This window comes from Typopeltis vanoorti, chromosome 10 (assembly GCF_054136105.1).
Source record: "Typopeltis vanoorti isolate ZY-2024b chromosome 10, IOZ_Tvanoo_1.0, whole genome shotgun sequence".
Classification (NCBI taxonomy): Eukaryota; Metazoa; Arthropoda; class Arachnida; order Uropygi; family Thelyphonidae; genus Typopeltis; species Typopeltis vanoorti.
The window spans coordinates 84,546,573-84,565,240 of record NC_143558.1 but is presented as its reverse complement, the minus strand read 5'-3'; the positions used below and the strand labels follow the sequence as shown (position 1 = coordinate 84,565,240).

Genomic DNA, 18,668 nt, shown 5'->3' with positions numbered 1-18,668 from the left:
TAGCTGATTTTTTTGTTTTTTCTTCTCAATCCAAGCTGCTGAGAATATGATTTTTTGTTGAACTGCTTGACACACCAGTTAGAAAATGAAACGTGGATATTGAAAAGAGAATTTTGAATGTAATGGAAAATGAAGGCCTTCAGTATAGTAGTCTAACAATGGAAAAGATATGCAGAAGCCCAGAAGTCATCCCAATTAAGACTATCATAATGCCAAAGGACATGAAATTGAGCATAGCTAAGATAAATTTCATTCCACCTCAGAGTAAACTGTACAAGATTATGGTCTGAGTTTACCAAGAGGTCACCTCTATAGTCTACTTGGAAAGAAAACTAGTTAAGAAAAAAATTAAGAGAATTGAGTGAATGAAGAGATTGTCAAGATGGTTTTCTGAACTTTGTTCTTTATCTTAACTACCTCTTTAATTTCCTGAGTCTGCCAAGGAATTCTGGTGTTTTCTTATCTTTGCAGACAGCCTCACCACATGACTCTGGCTGAATCAATATTTTCTTCAGGGTTTGCCAATGATTATCCTAGGTGTAGTTCTTGTTTTCAAACTTTATTTTTTTCTTGAATAATGTTTGTGTATTTTATTCTACAGTTCATATCTGAAAGCTGCTCAACTTTGATTGATTTTAAAACTTTCTTACGCACTCTTCTTTTCAATATGAAGTGATCACTTACAGTATCAAATCTTCTGTGTGTGTGTGTATATATATACTGTTCTGTCCTGAACCAGTGGAAAAACAATGCATCTATAATAACATAGTCAATGAGGCTTTTCTTATTTCTGGCATCTTCTCTTCATGCGAATTTGTGCACATTTTTTTTGGAACATGATTTTTAGTAATACAGTAATCTACTGTTTATTTGATCTTAAGAATGACCCTTCAATTATTAACCGACCATTGTATGTCAGCCGACTTGTCTGTAGAGCACCAATAGTGCTTCAATTATCCAAACTTGCCTCTGATAATTAAAGGATCGGATATACATGGTAGATTACTGTAACTCTTCCATGTCCTGAAAATTACCATTTACTTAAGTACTTACCATTATTATTAGCTTTGCTCTTTTCTCCAAATTTTCCCAAAACATTTCTATATGTCTGGTAATCATTTCCTACCTTTGTGGTTTAGATCTACTTTTACTTTTTCAATATATAAGCTTCCTTCTCTAATGCCTCAAAAAATTCCTCCATTTCTTCCTTAGTAGAACCTTCTGCGGGATCATATAGTTACAAATAAGTTTTGTTGTCCAGTTCCTCATTCTGATATTTGCCCACATCATTCTACTTGATATTGTCTGCCATTCAAAAAAGATTATCCTCATATTTAGTGTTGAATACCATAGCTACTCCTTATTTTCTCTGATTATGTTATTGCCTGCATATAACATTTTGCATTTGTTGCATAGAAAAATCTCACCTGTTTTTGTCTTCTTTGTTTCAGTCACACATAATATGTCAACTGGTACTTAACCAATTATTCTGGTAGTTCAATTTCTTTTCCACTTATGCGTCTTATGCTGACAATAACAATCTTGAACTACTTGGCTGATGTTAAGTTTGGATGTGTTCCAGTAGCTGACAGAGTGAAAGGAACTAGATGTGATGATTTTAAAATTGAAGATTAAAAATATTCTAGATGTCTAGAGTAATTACTTTGAAAGATCATTAAATGAAAAGAGCAGTGACATAACAGCAGTAGAAAATATTCAAGGGGAATGCAATCAGGAATACTTTAAGTAGAAAAAGCTGGAGTAGATGATATTAAACAAGAAATGCCTGAAATAATATAGAGGTATAAAAGTTTAGCAGTGGCTGTATTGCATGAATTAAGTTACAAAAGAATCCAAAGAGACCAATGACAAACATCATTAATGTAGCATGACTATGCAAGGATCTGAAAGTAGCTATGGTAAGTACTTTCTTCTCAAAATGCTTCCCATAAATGTTGACAAAGGTGGGGGGGGGGGGCTATTGAAGTAACATTAATCTGTTTATAGAGTTTTCATTGCCAAGTAAAAGTAGCCAGCATACATCATAGTAAATTGGAATCATTCAAAGAAGATATTGTGGGAGGGGCTTAGACTTAATTAAATCAAGAATGTCTGTTAGGTGCATTAGTAAAAATCCAGTATTCCCCTATACCCTATAGTTGATAGTACAGACAGTCCAACTTATAAACCTACTCAACAGTTAGCTACATTACTTGCCCCCATCCCCACTGGTAACGCCTCTACTTTTATGGGAGGAAAAAAAATAAATCTGCCCATTAAAAATCACATCCTTAAAAATTCAGACATAATAGTTTTGATGCTCATTTCCTATTTACTAATTTACAGCTAACAGATGCTAACTGTGTTATGCTCTTAATGGTGTGCTTGCAATTTGGCCCCATGGGCAAGATACATTGGATTCTTTTGTAACTTACCTTAACAGTTATCACCTCAAAATTCATTTTAAAAAATTCATCAGAAAAAAGAATCGAATAACATAAATTAGCAACTTTGATCTGTTCTCATAAAGACAAACTCCATCCTCTAGTATATCCTGGAGTGCATGAAGCTGACTTAAAACAATCTGCTTTTGGCTTGAATAGAAGATCATTGTCATGTATAAACTGTGGCATGTTGTTTTGCTCTAAGGATGCTGGTTTGAAATCCAATGAAATAAGTTAGTTAATAAATCAGTTAATATAAGTCAGCTAATATGTAATAAAGGGCACATCAGGATTGAAGGTCTTGGATTTGATCATCTCATCAGATGATGTTATTATAAATGAGGTGTCAAATCTACCTCCAGCTGGGGAGAGTGAGCATGAAGCACACCCCCAGTAAACTGTGTTGAGCCACAGGCTAAACTAAGTGAGGGTAGCCAGATATGGCAATCTCAAGCAGAGTGACTGTATTCAGTGAATTGGGTGTAAACAAGGTTTGTACTCCATGTTAGGAGTGGCTGAATTCAAGTCAAGGAGTGGTGGTTGACACTTGACGAAACTTAACCATTGAAATTGAATGAACTCTAACCAACCTAAAGATGCATGCTGGCTCGACCGTCACCCGGTCAAACAAGGGTCGTGCCCACTATTAGGGAACCAAGATAGTGAAGGCGAAAAATATGTCATTGGAATAAAACATCACCTAGTAGACAGGAAAAACATAACAAGCATAGGAACATGGAACGTAAGAACCCTTCACCAGGAAGGAGCACTGGAAATACTACTGCATGAATTGACAACTACAGATAGGAAATGATTGGTCTCTGTGAAACCAAATGGACTAGAAAAGGAGAATTTCACCATGGACAGTACAAAATTTTTACTTCAGGTAGGGAGGACAACAAACACCAGAAGGGAGTAGCATTTATATTAAAACCAAAGGCTCAAAACTCACTATTGTCCTATTTCTCCTAGAATGATTAAAGCAAGATTTAAAACATCAATTGGATCACTGACTATTATTCAAGTATACTCACCAAGTTCAACTCATCAGAAGAAGATATTGAGGAGTTCTATATAGATCTGCAAAAAGCAGTAAAGCAGACATCAAGTCAAGATCTCCTAAATGTAATGGGGGGGGGGGGGACTTAAACACAAAAGTAGACAAAGACTGGGACACTGGCCAAGAGTAATTGGACAGTTTGGTTACGGAGAAAGCAATGAATGTGGCAAAAGACTGCTAAACTTCTGCTCAAATAATAGACTAACAATAACCAACACTGTCTTTAAACAACAAAAACGCCAAAGAAAATGGACATGGATATCACCAGACAAACAAACCAAGAATATGATCAACTATATTATTGCCAAAGATGGAAATCAAGTATCCTAAATTGCAGATCCTTTTGCTGCAGACTGTGGATCAGACCATAGGCTAGTACTAGCAAACCTAAAAATAAAGTTAAAATCTAAAAGGACTTTAGGGTCAAAAGGAGACTGAATGTAAATAAACTACAAGACAATAATATTCTAAAAAAATATCAACTAGAACTAGATAAAAACCTGAAAGAACTACCAAAATAGAATATAAGCATCAAAGAACATTGGTGCAAATTAAAGGAAATAATATTAAAATCAGCAGAAAATACAATAGGTTATACAGAAAGAGAAAGTTAAAAACTTAGAAAGTTATATTAAAGTTAAACATCCTTACCATCGGCATTCTTTAAAATCATTCTGCCATATACATTATTTCTTTTACTTGCAACAAATCGAAAAAACTGTTTGGGATTCTCTTTAGCCTGCATGGCTAATGTTCTTTCATAATCTGCTTTTGCTTGTCTTACCACACTCGTTACCCATCTGGTCTGCACTTTATACCGTTCATGTGCCTGCCGGCCACCTTTCTCCTTAAATTCCTCCACAGTTGTTTCTTTTTTTGCAGTTCAAGCTTAATGGTGTTATTCATCCATTTAACCCCTACTTGATTTATTATTCACTCTAGGTATACAGTCAACCATTGCCTCCTGCAAACACTTCTTAACCGCCTCGCATGCACTATCAACATCCAGCCCTTGCAGTTTTACATGCCATGGCACTGAACCAATCAAACTCCTAAGCTTGTCATACTTACCAGCCCGATAATTCCACATGTACCGTCTTAATTGTAAATTCCACACCTTTAGCCACCTCCCAAATCAAGACCCTATGATCATTCTCACCAATTGGTGGCAACGTGGTCATATTCGTTACAGCCAAATTCTCAGATGCAATTACTAGGTCAAGCACTCTCTCTATCTCTGACCCCTAGTATTTTCCATTACATGCTGTCACAGATAGCTATCCCTTAATAACCGCATAAAATCCAATTCCTTTCTCCCATGTGTCCTCTCCTCTTTCCAATCAATGTTACCATAGTTGAAATCCCCCATAATAATTACCCTCCTTCCACTCATTTCTTCTATTTGCTTATGCATACTACTTCACTATCTATTCCATCACCTGGTCTATAGCAGCACCCAACTGTATATTTTGTTCTGCTAGTCTCAATCTCACATCAAATAGCCTCAAATGTGCTCTTTTCTCTATCCTGCAGTTCCACTTCTATTCTCCTTGGCTGCAGCTCATCAGCTATCATCAATAACACTCCTCCCCCATTTTATTCACCCTGTCACTCCTGAACACACCATACCCCTCACATTCAATTCCACTAGCTATATCATCTTCTGTCAGCCATGTTTCACTAATGCCAATAACCTGTGGCCTGGAAGTGCCAATCAAGGCCAAAAATTCTTCCTTCTTGTTCCTAATACTTCTAGCATTAGTATACATGAATTGCAGAAGCCCATTTGTCCCATCCCTATTTTGATGCCTTATACTAACTATCCCATTCTGATTTGTTGTCCTTCATACTCGCTCGGGCATATTACACACATTCATACACTCTACTGTCTCCCTAAAGTCTGCATATCTACTCCACCCCCCTCCCAGTAACTCTAGTTTCTCTGATTCTGCACATCCACTTCATTGAACAACACCTTTTCAAGTCTCCGTACACCAAATCCATTCAAATAAACCATCCATCTTATATAAATCCTTTCGCCCATCAAACTCACTCCACATATCCACAATTTCCACACTCCTCCTGCATAATCTGCGCATAAAGTCATTAGCAATTTTGGCCCTCCTTCTATACTCTTCACCGTCATACTGCGACAACAGACTCACCATCCTAACTCTCTCACTCTTCTCTTTTGCTACCTCAAGTAATTCCTTTAAATCCTCTCTCATGGCCATTTTGTCAATTCTTTCACCCTCTAATTTTGCATTCTAATTGACTCGCTTACATCCTTAACGTTCGCACCAGGTTGGTACGATTTTGTAAGATATAAAAATGCAACATAGGATGGCAACAGACTCACCATCCTAACTCTCTCACTCTTCTCTTTTGCTACCTCAAGTAATTCCTTCAAATCCTCTCTCATAGCCATTTTGTCTCCTTTCAAATCATTCGTTCCTGCTACTACTATCAATTCTTTCACCCCCCCCCCTGCTTTTGCATTCTAATTGACTCGCTTACATCCTTAACATTCGCACCAGGTTGGTACGATTTTGTAAGATATAAAAAGAATATCTGAAAGGTCCTGGTAAATTATACTTGACAAGAAATTATATTCTTGTTTAATCCTTTATCCTAGTGCAAGAAACAAAATTTGTGCTTTAAGTATCTTCACAATCAGGCTACTTGTATACAGAGGCTGTTGACTTCATATCAACTGCCTTAGTATCCTATAATACACACTTCCTTTCAGATGTGTATTTTACTAAGCATTATGGGAAGGGTCACTACCCAGACTGATTTCAACCTTTGAGGTCTCAACAGTGAAAGTCAGACCTAGGAAGATACTACTTTTGGACATGTTATGAACAAAAGGAAATTTGTTTTGCAATATGGGATTCTAAGGATCAATGTGATGTCAACAGCCTCTGTATACAAGTAACCTAGTCATGAAGATACCTCACGCACAAGTTTTGTTTTCTGGCACTTGATTAAAGGATTAAACAAAAATACAATTTCTTGTCAAGTATAATTTACTTTGTAATCAAGTAGGAAAACTTTCTACAAATATACTTATCTTATGGCAGATTCTAATTTTGGATGTCATATCAAATGTTTTTTCATAGAAGATTCTGATGCACTAAACCAAAGTAATAATCTAACAATCAAAATCAATGAAAACCATACATATATGTAAAAAAAACTTACTTAATGGAATTTTCTGGAATGCAGATTTGAATACAGTACCTTGAAATACAGTGGAATTGCCTAAATTAATTAAGGTGCTTAATAAATACAAAAGGATTATTTGTTAACCAGTGCTATTACCCCTGTACAAATCCCAAATTCATCCAGCTCTAGGATATTGTTCTCACATCTGAGATAGTTGTCTTCCTAAAACTTGTTGAAAATCAACTGTGTAGAAGGGAATAATTCATTAATGAACTGTTACTAATTTGATCTACTCTCTTTTACAATGTTATTCAGTTTCTACTGTATATAGTCTCTGTAGATATTTCCATAGCTGCTATTCATTAGTATTGACATAAATTTTGTACTTTCCTTTAAACCTGTTAAGACACCTACTCATTTGGCTCAACTCCAAACTCACAGAATAAATTTCTCCTCTTTTTTGTTCAAACCCTTTACCACTGTTCTTTTGAGCAACAACTTTTTTTTTTATTTCCTAAAAATTGTAATCAACAATATTTAAATTTAATGATGATAAGGTCTTAACTTTCTACCTATCTGGTGTAGTATTGTAAAATTACTAAAATCATGACAATCATTGCAGGTACTTTTCAGAATAAAATAAACAGCAATCTCAGAAAAGATAAATTAGCATAATGCAAAAGATTTTGTGAGTAATTTGAAGGTATCAGCTTTCTTGGATTCTGATTCTCTTAAATCAAAACTAACTTGAACAAGTATCACAACAGAATAACAGTGTAATATTTAAGCAGTTAAACAAAGAATAGCTTTTTTTACAAGAAAGGAAAAGTATGAAAAGGCTTTTAATAAGAAATCACAAGAAATGGACCAAAAGAAAGAACCATAAAGGATGAAAATAGGTGTGTGTGTGTGTGAGAGAGAGAGAGAGAGAGAGATGGACAAGATACTGTTCAGTTATACAAGATACAGGGAGACATGGAGGCCCAAACAAAGTTGATTAATGAATCAAAGGATAAATCACTTCCAAGCGCACAGGGAGAGACAGATAAATACAATAAAGCTCCTGGAATGATAAGTTCATGAGAGAGAGATAGAGATGTGGAAGCATGGCAGTTAAATGACAAACTGCATCAGATGGGTAAATACTGCACAAAGGAAGGAAAAATATCAAAAGAATGGACAAGATCAATTTCAATACCTTTGATAAGAACATAGAAAATAAATATCAAGAAGGTGGTAAGATGTACTTCAAGTATTTCAATTATTCCACTGTATTTCAAGGTACTGGATTCAAATCTGCATTTCAGAAAATTTGGGAGGTTGTTGAAAAAGCTCAGAAATGGAGAAGAGAGAGCTGTAAAAGGAATTAGAGATGATAAAGGTAACATGAAAACAGGAGAAAAAAGATATCCTTAAAGGATGGAGTAATTATTTCGAAAAATTGTTAAATTTTTCGAAACATTTAGGTAGTTGCAATACATTGTTATATAAGAAAATAGGTAATGTTTATAAACAAATCAGATTAATTTTTTGTTACATAAATTTATTTAAAATATTAAATAGATGTAAGTCTTAAAAAACAAATAATAATTATTAACCTCAATTTTCATGTTAATTTTCTTTATCATTCGTTGAAAATAGTTCTTCATCACTGTTTAAATGTCGTCATATGGATCCCAGTTCAAATCTGGTGAATTGATTTCGTTTTCATTGTCATCAGTGTCTCACAACAGATCATCTTCTGTACCAACCATAAGATAAGAGATACTACACTTTTTAAATGATTTTATTACAGTCTCTACTTTTTACTTTATTCCATGCTTTGATCACAAAATTGCACAACATATCAAGTGATGCAGTGCACATAGATCTACCGTTTGTAAATGATTTTTCACTAGTCAACATCCAATTATTCCACTCTTCTCGTATGTGATCTTTAAATGGTTTGTTCAAGCAGATGTCTAATGGTTGCAATATAGAAGTTAAACCACCTGGTATAACAGCAATTTTTGTGTTATTTTTTCTAGAAGACTTTTAGTATTCTCAGTTAAATGACTACGAAACATATCCCATACTAATAAACTGTGTTTCTTCATTATACTGCCTGGTCACGTGTTCCACACATTATTTATCCATAATTTCACACCATTTTCATCCATCCATCCTTTTTCGTGAAAATGTACAAAAACACCTGAAGGAAATTTTATCTTAGGTTTCGTTTTACGTTTGAAGATTATCACTGGTTTTAACTTGGTTCCATATAACAACAATACATAACATTGCATTAATACAAGAAAGAAGAAATTGGGGGGTCGTCTTATACAACCGACATAAGCTTAAAACCTAAAAATAGCCTAAAATAGGCCTCGTCTTATATGCTGGTAGTCATATATGCCGACATATACAGTAGTCAAAACATTAAATTAGCTGCATACAAAGACAGTGTTCATGCTAATTTTAACTTATGGATCTGAGAGCTGGGTTAGAAATAAAATACTTGACCAAAGACTAGAGACCACAGATATGAGTCCTGAGAAAGATTGGGAATATGAACGGATGGCATCACTGGCAATATCATATTAAAAACGAGGATATTGACAATGAGAACTTGACATTGTTAGCATCCAGGAATGTGTTAGTAGAGCTAATCTCAGAGCTAATCAGTCACTTAAACAGAATCGGAGAGGAAAGATTAGCAAAACAAGTGTTCTCTGCCAGGTTGGCAGGAAAAAGACCCAGAGGAAGACCAAGATATAGGTAGATTGATACAGTAAAAAGTGCCTTAGAAAACAGAAATATAAGATCTGATAATGTTGAAGTCTTGACAGGTAACAGATTGATTTGGAGGAAATTGTAGAGGAAGTTAGTGGTGATGTAAGTTTTTTCATGTAGTACTATCATATCCTGTACACTCCTTTGAGGGTACATCAGGAATTTAATGATGATGATTAAAAAAAAGGAAACAGAGAAAATAAGGAATCAAATAGAAAAAAGCAAACACGATTCAGAAGAGACGAGTAAAGTGCACCAAATATTAATGTTAAGATTAATTTTGGAAAAACCTACATAAAAATTGAAATATTTATGATTACTTTAGTAAATTTCAGAAAGAATTCACCAGCATAGATCAGAAAATGGCATGAGCTACTCTAATCTTATGGAACAGACAGCAATCCGATACAATTATTACAAAACATCAACAATATTGCAAAGGCTGCCATGAGAAATACTGGAAAAAAGGATGATGGTTCTGGGGGTAAAAAGCAAGGAGATTCCATATCCTTAGCCCAGGAAGATATTAGCGGAATTTCAGTTCAAGGTAGACAAATCAATAACCTAAGATTTACAGATAGTCATTATTGAAAAAGAACAAGAGAATTGTGCTGACGATAAGCAAAGAAAGAAAGAGAGAGAGAGAGAGAGAGAGAGATACACATTAATGATGAATGCTGATAGAACAAATGACTGTATTCAGGAATAAGAAGATGAAAAATCTTTGCACAGCCAGGAAGGAACATGATTTGCGATTTATACCATAAAACAGAAATAACAAAAAAGTGAAAGCAAACCTATAGGCAATGGATAAAATACTGAAAGGTAAAGCAATGAACCTTAAAACAAAGCTGAGAATGTGGGTAATAGTTAAGGACTCTGTAAGAGAGCTACACAAAAAAGCTTAAATAAACATGTCAAGAAATTATATTCTTGTTTCATTTTTTTTCTAAGTGTAAGCAAACAAAGTTTGCATGTGAAATATCTTCATGACTAGGCTGTTGGTATAGAGGTTAATAACTTCACATCACTTCAGTATCCCATAAGACAAAACCTACATCCTTTCAGACATGTATAATGCTGTGCATTATGGGAAAGGCCATTACATAGACTGGTTTCGACCTTTATTGAAGTCTTACTAGTGGGAGCCAGACCAGAAGAAGATATCAATGCTAAATTAATGCAGGTCATACACTCAATGGACAAAACATTAGAGATGCCTGCGTAATAGTGCATCAGTCCTCCTCTAGCATGAATAACAGCCTGCAATCTCTGAGACATTGACTATACCAGATGCCTGTTATAGCATTGTCTGCAACTGTACCTTACACACACTGGTCCTGGGTACATGATTCTAATGTCTGACTCTACTGCATCCCAGAGAGATTCGATATCAGATTTAAATTGAGGGACTTTGGGGGTGCAAATGGGTGGTCCCAAACTCAGATGAGTATTCCTTGAGCCATGCCTAGGTGGGTGGGGCCTGGTGGTGGTGTGATACATTGTCCTACAGAAATGGACCATCAGCTGCAGGATGTGCAAAGGCCATGAAAGTGTGTAGGTGATCAGCCAGCACATTCTGGTAGCTCGCAGCATTTAAGAACCTCTCCAGGCACACTAAGGAACCTAATGTGTCACATGAGAATGCTCCCCAAACCATCACAGAGCCACCACCTCCTTGAACAAAGCCAAATCTGGCATGATGGGATCATGGCCTCATACTGTAGATGCCACACCCTCCCGTCAGCTCAGTGCAACTGATAACGGGATTCATCAACTGCACATGCAACTCTGGACTCTAGTCCATCTGCAAAGATCCTGATAATCCCAAACCCAGGCGAGGTACAATGCCTGATGATGAGGTGTCAACAATGGTACACGATTAGGGTGTCAGCTTCCATAACCCATAGTATGTGGGTTACACAGTACCGTTCACTCGCTGATGCTACTTGGACCTCCAATATTGAAACCTGGATGTGATTTTTGCAGCCATTGTTGGCCTATATAAGCCTGGACAGTCTACATCAACCCAGTCATCAATAGCATGTGGCCAGTCACCACCTGCTCGCTGGCATGAGTACACCCATTGATAGCATACTCATGGTATATTCTTGTAACAGTTGCTCTTGAGCATGCCGGGTTCTTACCACTTGAGCAACAGAATGACCTATCTGTCTTATGACAATACATCCACAATCAAAGTCACGAAGATCGCCACATTTACCCATGTTCGTTGATTGCAATACACTTTGATTGTGAGACATTGGGAAGCCCTAATGTCTGCCTATTTACCATCTGCATTCGGTTTGGGTATGTTTCACTCTTCGCAGGCTAATTTTAACCTCCCATCACCTCTATCTCTAATGTTTTGTCCATTGATTGTATTTCTCACATACATGTAACAAAAAGGGTGGATCACCGTATTATTTAAATACTCTGGATCAGAAACAGTTGCAGAAAGTTATTTTACTTGGTTTTCACTTGGCTAGTCGTGAAGATACTTCATGAAAAAGGATTAATTACAAAAGAACACAACTTCTTGGCATATTTAATTTCATTCATAATCAAGTGAAAAATGCAAACCACAGTATTTAAATAAGGTAATACACCTTTTCTCTACTTGTATATGGGAAATATGACTCCTACATTCTTTTAACTTTGCTATCTCTTTCTGGGTCTGACTCCCACTCATTATTGAAACTGGTATACATAGTGGCCCTTCCTTTAATGCATAACATTATACACATCTGAAAGGATGTTTGCTTTGCATTACAGGATACCAAATCAAATTGATGTGAGGTCAGCTTCTATGTACAAGTAGCCATAAAGATAGTTCATGTGTGAACTTTGTTTGTTTTCTTACACACTTGGAAGAAGGATTAAAGAAGAATATAATTTCTTGGCATGTTTATTTTTTTAATATATCACCAAGTGAAAAAACTCTAATAGAAAAAAAAAAAAAAAGCAAACTGGAAAAGAATCTAACACAGAAAATGATGAGGGAAAACATTGAAAATTTTTTGGATGTGTCTACAGAAAGGATGACAGCAAAGAAATCAAAACACTTATGCTCCACTGAATGGATGTCATAGATAAAAGGAAACAACCCAGAAGAATGTAGCTAAATAATTTGATTTTTTAACGATACTTGTGACATAATGATCAGAAATATATACACGTTTGCACAAGAATAATGTTTAATTTGCCAAATATTTCAGTCTGAATATTACAGACCATCTTCAGTGGCTGCACAGGAATAGTTTTAAAAAACAAAGTGGAATCAATTCAGTCTGAATTGATCATTCAGACTGAAATATTTGGTCTGAATGAAATAAATGGATTTTAAAAATTTAGAAGGTATTAATAAAATGAAAGACAGGCAGTCACCACTTTTAGGTGATACAAGATTAAACAGGCTACATACTAGGCATGGATGTGGATATTTCTTCATGAACTGAACTGATTTCTTCACTATGAGTACTGCAACATATTTTAAAAAAATTCTGGAAGAGAAGTCAAAGAATAGCTGCAATTTACAGAAACTATCCTTTGACTGGTGGAGTGGAAAGAGCAAGCAGAAAAAGCTAGATGAGATGTAAGGGAGAAAACAGAAGTGAAGGTGTATTAAAAAGATGATTTAAGACCTTTTCTTTTCACTAATGCAAGAAGTCAAAAAAAAAAAGCTCCTGGTTTAAATTAGTAGCCAAAGATAAATAAGCTCACAAATAATAAGAATTATTGAAACTTAGATTAATGGGAACATTCTTGATTAATTGCATGAAATAATTATATGAGTGATATTATCAAAGGAGACCACATTTCTTTTGAGTTTTGGGGATGCATTAGCATCTGTAGCTATAATGCACTACGTCAAAAGGTAAAAACTTAAATGAATATATGTATATAAGTAAAAAAAATTAAAACTGGTAATTCTGATGTATAAAAATAAAATTAAAAACATTACATTAAATATCTAGTTTTCTAAAATGTTATATACTGATATAAAGATTAATTTCTTTTAAAGATTATAAAATAAGGATGCCAAGAAATTATATTCTTCATTTAATCCTTTATTCAAGTATAAGCAAATAAAAATTTGCATGTGAAGTAACAACAACTGGACTACTTGTATATAGAGGCTAATGACTTCACATTAATTGCCGTAGTATCCCATAATGCAATGCCCATATCCTTACAGACATGTATAAGGATATGTGTATTGCATTATGGGATACTAAGACAATTAATATCATTAGCCTCTATATACTGGGTTACTTAGCCCTGTCGTGATGTTACTTCATGTGCAAATTTTTATTTGCTTACACTTGGATAAAGGATTAAACAAGAATATAATTTCTTGGCATCTTTAATTTGTAGTATAACCAAGTGAAACAACTTTCAAACATCTTTTAAAGAGGCCACATATCATTACAAGAAACCTTCAGGAAGTCAGAAACTCATCGAGAGAAGCCACATATCACTGACATCACCTGTCATACCTTCTCTTGAATTCATTCACATTATCTGCACTCACCATCTCCAAAGGCAAGCCATTCCAATTACACATAAAATCTGCATAGGTGTATAAGGCTCAGGTAGATTATCAAGAGTAGTAAAATAATGCCAGCACACATATGAGGACAGTTTATTAAAGTATGTCTGGTAGTAAATGCAAAGCTACAGTACTCACACACATAGGCATGTCATCACCTCTCAACAGATGACATGTAAGAAGATATTATGGCCCATGCAAAGCCAAGTAACAACTTCCTGTCAGCAAAATGTGTACAAAATAGACTGTTGAAGTTTAATTTCAGGCTTAATCTAGTTGTTGCTCTCTCTCTCATGGGATATATATATATATATATATATATATATTTATATGAACTGGATCCAATATAGATCCAATGTCTATATTGGATCCAGTTCACATAAATATATATATTTATGTGAACTGGATCCAATATAGACAAATGTCCAGATAGAGCTTCATTTTCTGATGAAGCAACTATTGAATCTAGGAAAACAGTGGATATCGATGGTATACCAGACACATGTATTTGAATCAATACAAATACGCTGATAGTTTTCAATTTTATGTAATTGAATACAAGTTCTATTACATGCAGCTGAGCAGTATAGTTGGTACATTCTAGTGGGATTGGATTAGATATTCTACTGTTCTGGGAAGACAGCTATAGACTCCACTATCGACTGATTTTGAACCATCAGTAGAGATGTAAAAAATCAGAGTATTCTGCTCAGTGTGCTTAAATAATTGCCAGCAGACAGAAGGTAGGGATAGAACAGTGGACTAATCTGCCATAAGGAGAAACTGTATTGAAATGCAGTGGTGCCATGGCAGTAGCATATTTAGTGGCATTCGTGCAGTATTGTTTATCCTGATCTCTAAAGCTTGCAGAATGCTTTAAACTAACGGGATCTATGAAGGTCCAACAGGTAAGAGTCAAATTTTTCTAAAGTGGACAAAAATAATTCACCACACAGGATAGTCTGGCAGGGATTTTATTTCATTACAAGAAATTGTAATGAAATAAAATTTTTTTTGTATTTTTATTTATTTTTTCACATAGTCCAGAAACCCTACTCTAGAGACCAAACATGGAACTTTTTCAACCCACTTCAGGCCTCCAATAAGCAACGCAGTGGCTTCATGCAAGGCGATGAAATTCATCTTCAACCTAAAAACAATCCCAAACATCAACGCCCATGGTGGTATTCAGACCCATGGCCTATTGGTTGGAGTGCAGATATGTTAACCACTTGGCCAACCAGGCTGGCATGTCATTCACATTCTTAATTACCCTACCTATCTTAGCATCACCAGCAAATAGCTGTACATCAAATACTTCTCAATGTCATTAATGTACAGATCCTTGGATTATACAACTAGTCACATTTTATTTTAAAAATCCACGCACTGAAATGTATTGCAACATACTGTGGTCTACCAGAGTAAACAACAGGCCAAAAAGGCCAAAGCCAAAATACATCAAGATCTATCCCATGGCAGTATGAGGTATTCTAGAAGTCATTTGTTGGTGATGACACCAAACCACCAGTGTGCCCTGCAAAGCTCTAAGTGACAAGATTTTAACATCTGCCAAAGTAATGTCTATAGAAGTCAAATCTTTGTGATTCTTATTGCACTATACACCACGAAGGGAGATGGTAGCACTAGTGAAATGAGGAGCTTCCCCAAACTCCTCTTCAATTTATCGAGCAAGATCTATATTTTGTCCATAATATGAGACCTTGTTTCTATGACTGACAACAAGTGAGTGCCCAGTACCCACTATCTGTGCATCAATAACCCAAACTCTTTCCTCCTCCTTTGCAATTAAATTGGGCTTTCTAATACCAGCTGTAGTCCTATAGTGCACTTCAACCGCAGTCTCCCAACCTTTATTTTTCAACCAGCTATTTAATATGGAGACCATAGCATCATGCTGCTTCACCCGAATACCATGAGTTCAAAAACAACATTAGGCAATATGAGAAAAGGTTTCACTGCAGCGGCAACCTACTCTACAACTTATGTCACCTCTGCAGCCACGGGTTGTGAGGACCGTCGTGGGCAGGGCATTGATCCTAGCCCTGATTAAGTCAATAAGTCCGTATCCATGTAGGAGTCTAGTACCTTCCCATACTCACTGAATGCTGGGGAGGCACTAGGTTAGATTAGATCCATAAAGTGATGCACCATCAACAGAGCTATGTAGCTGAGTAGCCCATTTCTCGTGCTCTGTCGATGTAGTCTATCAGATGACCTTGATGCTTGGTCCACCCTATAGTATGCCGAATGTCTTCCTGGATAACAGGACAATGAAATGCATCTCTGCAAATTTGAGAAGTGGATATTTCTAATTTCTTAATTCTATTATAATGTGTGGGACAAATCAGCAGAGGAAAGGGATACCAAGTCTGCCGTCATTCACCATGGCATGAAAATAGACAACAGGAGTATCTAAAGGAAACCTAAGCCATGAACGAATGGTAGAGCAAATAGCCCTAACCTTAAGGGACAGTACTGAGACATAGATATGCCCAAGTATCAATTTATGATAGTACCTAGGAAGCAAATAATGTGAAAGGAGGAAAAGCCTTTTCAAAGTTTGAGAGGAGCTTTTCTTAAAGATTATTATTATTATTACATGACACCTCCAAGGAGTCCAAAGACTCATCGAGGGAAGGCATCTACTCTACAACTGTCCATTTCCACCACCACTCCATCCATCAACTACAGCAAACCACCACTACCATCATCATCTACACCAATGCCATCTACTGCCCACCACCACCACTAGCATTTTTTTGTTCTGTGAATTGTATTTTTCTCAAGGCCAATTTATCTGTATGTGGGATGAAAAAGCCAAGTTTCCAGGAGATAAAATCCTGCTACCTTCCATATGAGATTGGCTAACTCACCTTCAATTGAAAAAAAAAATGACAAAGCATTTTCTAAAGAGAAGAGAATAAAAGACCATCCTTTTGGCACAAAGAAGATACCAAGGTATCTCCATTCCTCCAGGACAGTAAGGCAATGCAATGGCCTATTGTGCAGGAAAATCTCAAGATTTTTGACCTTGAGCTTCTTGTCACTCCCTGAAGGGACAAGTGCTAAAGTGACATTTATGGTAAGACCTCTAACACGAAAGAAGTTGACTGTCCAGTCAAGGAGCTCCTGCAGGACTATCTTAGTGGAGGCCACAAGAATAAGGTCGTCTGCAAAGGTAATAGCTTTAAAAGAAGAAGCATCAAGAGAGAAACTTATCAATGATGCAGTTGAAGAAAAGAAGGAGTAGAGGGTCACCTCGAACACCCCAAACTGGAATTTTTATTTTTTTATAGATATGTGCATTATGGGATACTAAGGCAAGTGATGTGAAGTCAGCTTCTATATACGAGTTGCCCCAGTCCTGAAAATACTTCATATGCAAACTTTGTTTGCTTACACTTGGATAAAAGATTAAACCAAGTATATAATTTCTTGGTATTTTTAATTTATAAATACATTTGAAAACACTCACTTTGAAAGATGGTGCAGTCATCTATATGGACAGCAGACAGCATTATTTACAGTTACAGGAAGCTGCTCGTTACTGAGTTTACTTTGATAGCAAATGACTTAATACAAAACCTTGTGGGAACTCCCTCATCTTGGAGAAAGAATCAAAAAAGAGTTGATCCCACTCAGACATGGAAGACTCAAAGTTTTTAATAAAGAGTGGAAGGCTCTCTCTAAGACTGAAGTTCTGCAGATCTTTCAATATGCCAAACTTCCAAGTTGTATTGTATACTTTTTCCACATCAAAGAAAACCAAGAATGACGTTTTTGAACCAGACTGTATCTTGGAAAAAAGGTTGGTGTCCCTACAGAAACCATAAAAAATGTGAGTTAAATCTTTTTGTATTTTTCCAAGATTTTGCATAAGAAGCTGATCAGAGCAAGAAAAATTATTAAAAATATTATATGGATTTTCTGATGATTGTTTTACAATTATTGCATGCTTCAGACTAGGCTGAGAATGCAGCTAGGGCTCTTGTTGCAAGTTACCTGCATTAAAATTAGTGTTTTTGCTTCAAAATACTTTTGTACGTCTTATGTTGAACCAAGTCTGGAAAGTAGATGAGAATTTTTCATAGAATGGGGAATGAAGAATTTCATGCTGCTCAGGATAATTTCTGTGACTAACTAAGAGCAGAGGCAATAGCCAGACCAAGAAAAGGAAGGGCAGAAGCCACAGAAGTTATTCCACTTAGTACTGTTGTAATGCCAAGATTGGGAGCAGTTGAAGGGAGGGACATTCTGTGTGAGAGGAAACTTGCACAAGATAGTGATTTGAGTTACTGAGAGAAGAGGTGATCTATACTGTGTATACGAAAGAGCTGGCTAAAAAAAAAAAGATTGGGGGTATTGGAAGAGTAGTGAAGGTTATCAAGAACTCAGGTAGACAGATGTTCAATTTGTGTTAGATCTTTGCCGTAAGCAATGCTAAAAGCAAATCTCCAGCACCATTAACAGCTTATTAATGGTGCTGGAAATTTGAAGAGTAATAAATACAAAACAAATGTTACTGAATGATGGGAGAAAAAACTTGAGCAAGAGAAGGTCAAAAGCAGGGATTCTAAGTTAGGCATCCTCTGATAAGTAACGTCAGATCTCACAAAAGTACATGTGCCACCTGTATGGCAAAAGGAAT

The 18,668-nt window shown here is 35.9% G+C and overlaps 1 protein-coding gene across 2 annotated transcripts in view; it reads right to left on the bottom strand.

The window, feature by feature from the left end:
• Positions 1 to 18,668, bottom strand: part of scat (VPS54 subunit of GARP complex scat) — a 393,993-nt gene that overhangs the window by 73,304 nt on the left and 302,021 nt on the right. Inside the window, exon 19 of one of the 2 annotated variants that reach the window (XR_016548906.1) lies at positions 17,496 to 17,838. The exons of the other annotated variant lie outside the window; for it this stretch is intronic. The gene's annotated coding sequence lies outside the window, so the exon portion shown is untranslated. The remainder of the gene's footprint in view (positions 1 to 17,495; positions 17,839 to 18,668) is intronic. 2 annotated transcript variants of the gene reach the window in all.